At 34.2% G+C, this 5,890-nt stretch overlaps 1 long non-coding RNA gene and 1 pseudogene across 1 annotated transcript; one reads left to right on the top strand and one right to left on the bottom strand.

The window, feature by feature from the left end:
• LOC107631177 lies at positions 1,973-5,862 on the top strand (annotated as a pseudogene).
• Positions 4,175-5,089, bottom strand: LOC110270355. The gene is made up of 2 exons (XR_002359800.1): positions 4,977-5,089; positions 4,175-4,889 (listed from the first exon to the last, which is right to left on the bottom strand). It is a non-coding gene; the product is annotated as an uncharacterized LOC110270355 (long non-coding RNA).

Here is a 5,890-nt window from a genome sequence, read left to right as displayed (position 1 = left end):
TTGTGAATTGTGAAACAAACGTAACAATTTCTTATTAGGAAAAAATATCATCAATGGCAAAAAATAAATATCAATAAGTTATTCCATTCATATCCAACTTGGGAACCAATTATTTATTAGTCAATCAGCCCATTTTTTTAAGTTTTATTTATAACAATATTTAAAATGAACATCCAAAATTACCTACCAGAAGAATATTTGAAGCTTCAATAAAAATATTCGAAAATAAAATAAAATATCCAAAGGTCAATATTATGGTTTTATTGAAAGTCATGGGAGAGATAAGTAATGTGTTTGAAATTGAAATCAGATTTAGATCTCGATAAATGTAGTTGTAAAGAGAATGAGTAAAAAGTCAATGAGTTATAATTTAAATGGCATAATTTTTTCATACTCAACTAAGAGATCACAAATTTGAATCTTCTATTTTTGATAAAAAAAAAAAAAAAAAGAGAATGAGTAAAGAAAGTCATTAACAAAAGATTGATTGAAATTGGCTATATAAAAAATTAAGTTCCTAGACTTTTTCCTATTGATGAATACAGACGTGGATGAAATTCTTGCTTATGAAAGAAAATTCGACTATCTTATGATCTATATGAATATTCAAACTAACCACTAGTATAAAATATATGTGAAAATACAAAATATACATTAAAAATAAAATAAATAATATATATATTTATACATAAATACACAGTAACTGATTTTGTTAGCTAATTTTAGTGTACAAATAGCATTTTTGAAGAAGATTATGCCAAATTTCAAAGTCATTAGCATAAATCATAATTTTGTTATGTCAATGAATATTTTCGATTCATGAATTGATATTTTCGGTAAATGATCTATCACGAATTTGAGTTAAATTTAAGGTTTTAGGATTGATGAATCATTTATATTTGAGTCCCGTTAGGGAGTCAATAGAGTATTCGTACAATGTGTACAATGAGCTATTTATTTGGCTCAATATGAGTTAAAAAATGAACATCTAGGGTAAAATACTACTAATTTTTCAAACACAATACACTCATACTATCCAGAATAACCATCCGGGTATCAGGGATAATAAATATCTGATATCCTACTGAATATCCCTATATCCCCACTGTACACATTGTATAGATACTTCATTGTTCCTATACTTTCTTTTTATATTTATATATAGAAACCGGCCGTAAAACTGAAACAAACGCATACACAAGACAAACTAGGCTTTTCATAGTGAAAACAATTGCTTGGCCTTTCAATTTTTGACGTACGTGGATGTCTCATAAGTCATGCGTGTTTTTTCTTGGAAAGTGCAGATGTTATGTTGAAGTGCTAAAAAAATTCAATCAAGAATTTCCACTCACCTTCCAATTTCTATGTTCTTCAATTCAATTCATATTACGGTAGTTTCTTAATTTGTTAACTTATTATACTACTAATAACTTAGTTTCAATACGTGAATTAGTCTTACATGAAAACCTTGTTTCAGCAGCTTACTTGCTAACTCAACGCAAAATAAGAAAAAAGTTTAAAATTCCTTTATTTTATCTTCCCCTATATTAATAATGAAAATGAGTTTTTTTATTATTTATTTATTTTGATCAATGAAGAAACTCAAGAGTTACTGCATGCAGCAAGCCAGCAAGTATAGCTTGCAAAGTTCCAAAACCAAGAAACGAAATAAACATATAGAGCAGAAAACCAAACTAAGGAAAGTTCAATACTTCTATCTTCTACTCATAAACCAAGTATCAGATTCTATGGCACAGAGATGTCACGTACTAATTTAATATTTGCATGAAAGCATCCCCATAATTTCGTTTATTATACTATAAGAAACATTTTAAGTATGGCAGGGATTAAAGTGTTTTAGTATTTTTAACTATTGATTTTAATCGTAAAATATATACATAGCTAAAACTTAAAATCAATAGCTAAAAATACTGAAACATATTAGTTCTTAATATCCATCTTATATTATATATAGGAAACAAAACTTTAAGCCCACTTGTTAAATACAGACATATAAAAGTCTCTGATTTATATATAATAATGTAAATGTATGAAGCATAAATTCTCTATCATTTGGGTTGAACTTCAAGATCTGGTTGATTGAAACTTTCAACACTCTGGAATCCTAAACCGACCTTTTGTGCTTCCTACCTGCAGTTAAGCCCACTTCTCAATTCTCCTACCTGTATTTCTTTCTTAAGTCTTGTAACCATTCTTATTCAACACACCATATTTGACCAAGTCCAAAATCTCTCCATGGACCCTCCAGAATCATTGGTATCCAATCATTTCTTTTTCATTTCCTATCTATCTTTTATATAGCATATGCCATGTACTTATACATCATTCACAAGCACTGAAGCACAAGAATGAATTTCCATTCAAATCTTTCTCAAGCACCTGCAAGAAGTTGTTGTCTCTACTTCTATTTATTCGTCTCCTTTCTTCTCCAAGTTGAGGCTACTGCTAATGGAGACAACAAAGTCATATCTATAGGCGCAATCATCGATGTTAACTCGCGTATTGGGAAAGAACAGCTAGTAGCCATGGACATTGCAGCTCAAAGTTACAATAACACTTCAAAGACCTACAAGCTGGCTCTTCATTTTCAGAACCCCACCATGAATCCCTTAAAAGCCACTTCCATTGGTTAGTACTTAGTAGTACCAAACAGAAAATATCGAAACAGAACAGAAAACATTATGCCTTTGTCCCTCGATTTTTAAGTGGATAAAAAATAGAGAAATCTTGATTCAAAGACAGACACATTTTGCTTGTTTCTGTTTCTGTTTCATTACCAAACAGAGCCTAAGAAAAAAGAATAGGTTTGATATTCCTTTTGTTTAGCTAACATAAATATCTTTATTAATGTGCATAACCCTATGTTGATTTCTTGCAGCTGAAGATATGATTAAAAATCAGAACGTGGAAGTGATTGTGGGAATGCAAACATGGACAGAAGCAGCTTTGGTAGCTGAACTAGGAAGCCAGGCTCAAGTTCCTGTCATATCCTTCGCAGCACCTTCTGTTAGCTCACCATTGATGGCAAATCGATGGCCTTTTTTGGTGAGGCTAGATAACAAGGGCACTGCATATTCAAAATGCATAGCAGATATAGTTCATGCTTATGGCTGGCAAAGAGTAGTAGCCATTTATGAAGATGATGGCTACCGAGCTGCTAAAGCTAATTGAAAATACGCAATCTCGGGTGTTCATTGTTCTTCCATCATCATTAGATATGGTGATTCATTTGTTCAGAGAAGCTTCACAAATGGGTCTTGTGGATAGAGAATCAGTATGGATAATTCCAGAGAGTATAACTAATCTATTGGATTCTGTCAATAAGTCTGCTATTTCCTATATGGAAGGGGCTATAGGGATCAAGAACTACTACTCTGAAAATAGCACAGAGTATAAAGATTTTGAAGCTCAGTTCCGGAGAACATTTCACTCCAAGTATACCGAGGAAGATAACCGCAACCCAGGATTCTACGGTCTGCAAGCATATGACAGCATTAAAATTGTTGCACAAGCAGTGGACAGAATAGCCAGTCACAATAGTAGTAGCAGCAGTAGTGGGAAGACTTTACTAAGAGGAATATTGTCTAGCAAATTCCTTGGTTTAAGTGGAGAAATTCAATTTCAAGAATTGCAGCTCATGCAGAACCCTACCTTAAGGATTGTTAATATTGGTGGGAGGAGTTATAGGGAACTAGATTTTTGGAGTCTAGAACATGGATTTACCAGTAGATTAGGAGAAGGTGGAAATGATACTTCTAGGAACACAGAGGGTTTAAGTGGAGTGGTAATTTGGCCAGGGAAATTGTTGAGAGTTCCAAAAGGGTGGAATCTGCCTACTAAGGAAAATCCAATGAGAATTGCAGTGCCAGGAAGAACTTCATTTTCCAAGTTTGTCAAGGTCGATTATGGTGAGAATGGAAAGCCAAATAAATATAGTGGATTCTGCATTGAAATTTTTGATAAGGTGTTAGAACTATTGGATTATGATTTGCCATATGAGTACTATCCCATCAATGGAACCTATCCTGACCTGGTCCAACTTGTCTATAACAAGGTAAAAACATATCTCATGATGCTTTTATGTTTGCTTGAATTTGAAGGTGTTCTACATTTGAAAAAGGTCCACACTAATGTTCATATAATATGTCCATATTTCTTGTGTATTTTCAGAAGTTTTTTTGTATTAAAAGGAACAAAAGCCTGTATTACCAAGTTTTGTTATAATTTGAAAAGACACAAAACCTTGGCTGACTCGATATATGCGGAGTTGAAGTTTAATTTTGATTACTGACATAGATTTTTTCTTTCTGGCTGTGATGTGAATTGAAATCATGGAAGACTTATGAGGCTGTTGTTGGGGACATAACCTTACTAGCAGACAGAATGCCATTTGTAGATTTCACTGTGCCATATGCAGAATCAGGATTGTCAATGGTAGTTCCATCAAAGTCAGATGAATCAGCATGGATGTTCCTGAAGCCTTTCACCTGGCAAATGTGGGTGGTAACTGCTGCTATCTTGTTCTACACAATGTTGGTAGTGTGGTACCTGGAGCGAGAATCAAATCCCGAGTTTCATGGCAACTGGAAGAGCCAACTTAGCACTGCACTTTGGTTTACCTTCTCCTCCCTATTCTTTGCTCATAGTAAGTATCAATTATTCATTCACATACCTCAATAAAATAACAGAATTGATCAATCATATTTACCATGCTCATTAGAGTAAACCAATCCTAATTGTAACATGATGCAGAGGAGAACTTGTCTAGCAACTTAAGCCGTGTTGTGATGGTATCTTGGCTGTTTCTAGTTCTGATCCTTAACTCGAGCTACACTGCAAGTCTTTCATCGATGCTCACAGTTCAACAACTGCAACCGAATATCACAGACATCGAGTGGCTGAAGAAGAACAACATGAAGATTGGTTGCGATGGAGATTCTTTTGTTAGGACATACCTTGAGAGAGTAGAGAGGTTCAAGGTAGAAAACATCATAAATGTTAGCAGTGAATACAGCTATGTTGATGTATTCAAAAACGGCACCATAGCAGCTGCTTTTCTTGAACTCCCTTATGAAAAAGTATACATGAGTAAATACTGCAAGGGCTTCTCTGGCTCCACCCCTGCCATCAGATTTGGAGGACTTGGATTTGTAAGTCACACTACAATTCTCCTCAATGTTCAACTTGTATTTTTCCATAACCTATAGAATCAAATTCAAATCTTTTGTGATACAGATGTTCCAGAAAGGCTCCCCGGTGACCAAAGATGTTTCTAAAGCGATATTGCAGCTCTTAGAACAGGGAGAAATAAAGAGTTTAGAAGAGAAATGGCTGAGCCCGATGGGAGAGTGCGCTAACATTAGCTAAGCAGATTTGTAAAAGCAAGAAACAAAGCGAAGAAAGTGAGGCACGTGAGGATGTAACTGACATTGACAGTTCTGAGTTACAAGAAATCATAACGGTTTCTTCCTCTCCATCACACACACCAATGACAACTCCCGATCATGGAATCACGAATGCAAGATACAACTAACCCTAATCTTCTCATCTAACCTGATATGTAGAATGGTAGATAAATGTAAAAATATATATTAGAGTATCGTTAGGCTGACACAATGTGTATCTTCAATGATAAAGGAATTTGAAGAGATGACCTTGAAACTTGGTTCAAAGCAGCAGAAAGTAGAAACCCCTTCTTTACCATAACGAACTGAAAAGTGAAAAGAGATCCTCCCGTAGGTATCAATTTGTAACTTGTAACTTAGCTGAGAGGGCAAGGGTAAGATAAATATCTTGATGCCATTTGATTTAATCATTTAATAAACACTTTAATTTGTGTTATTGACACTCCTCAACGAAAAACAGCCTC

Source organism: Arachis ipaensis, chromosome B03 (genome assembly GCF_000816755.2).
Source record: "Arachis ipaensis cultivar K30076 chromosome B03, Araip1.1, whole genome shotgun sequence".
Lineage (NCBI taxonomy): Eukaryota > Viridiplantae > Streptophyta > Magnoliopsida > Fabales > Fabaceae > Arachis > Arachis ipaensis.
Note: the sequence above shows the minus strand (reverse complement) of the source record. Positions and strands in the feature narration are given on the sequence as shown.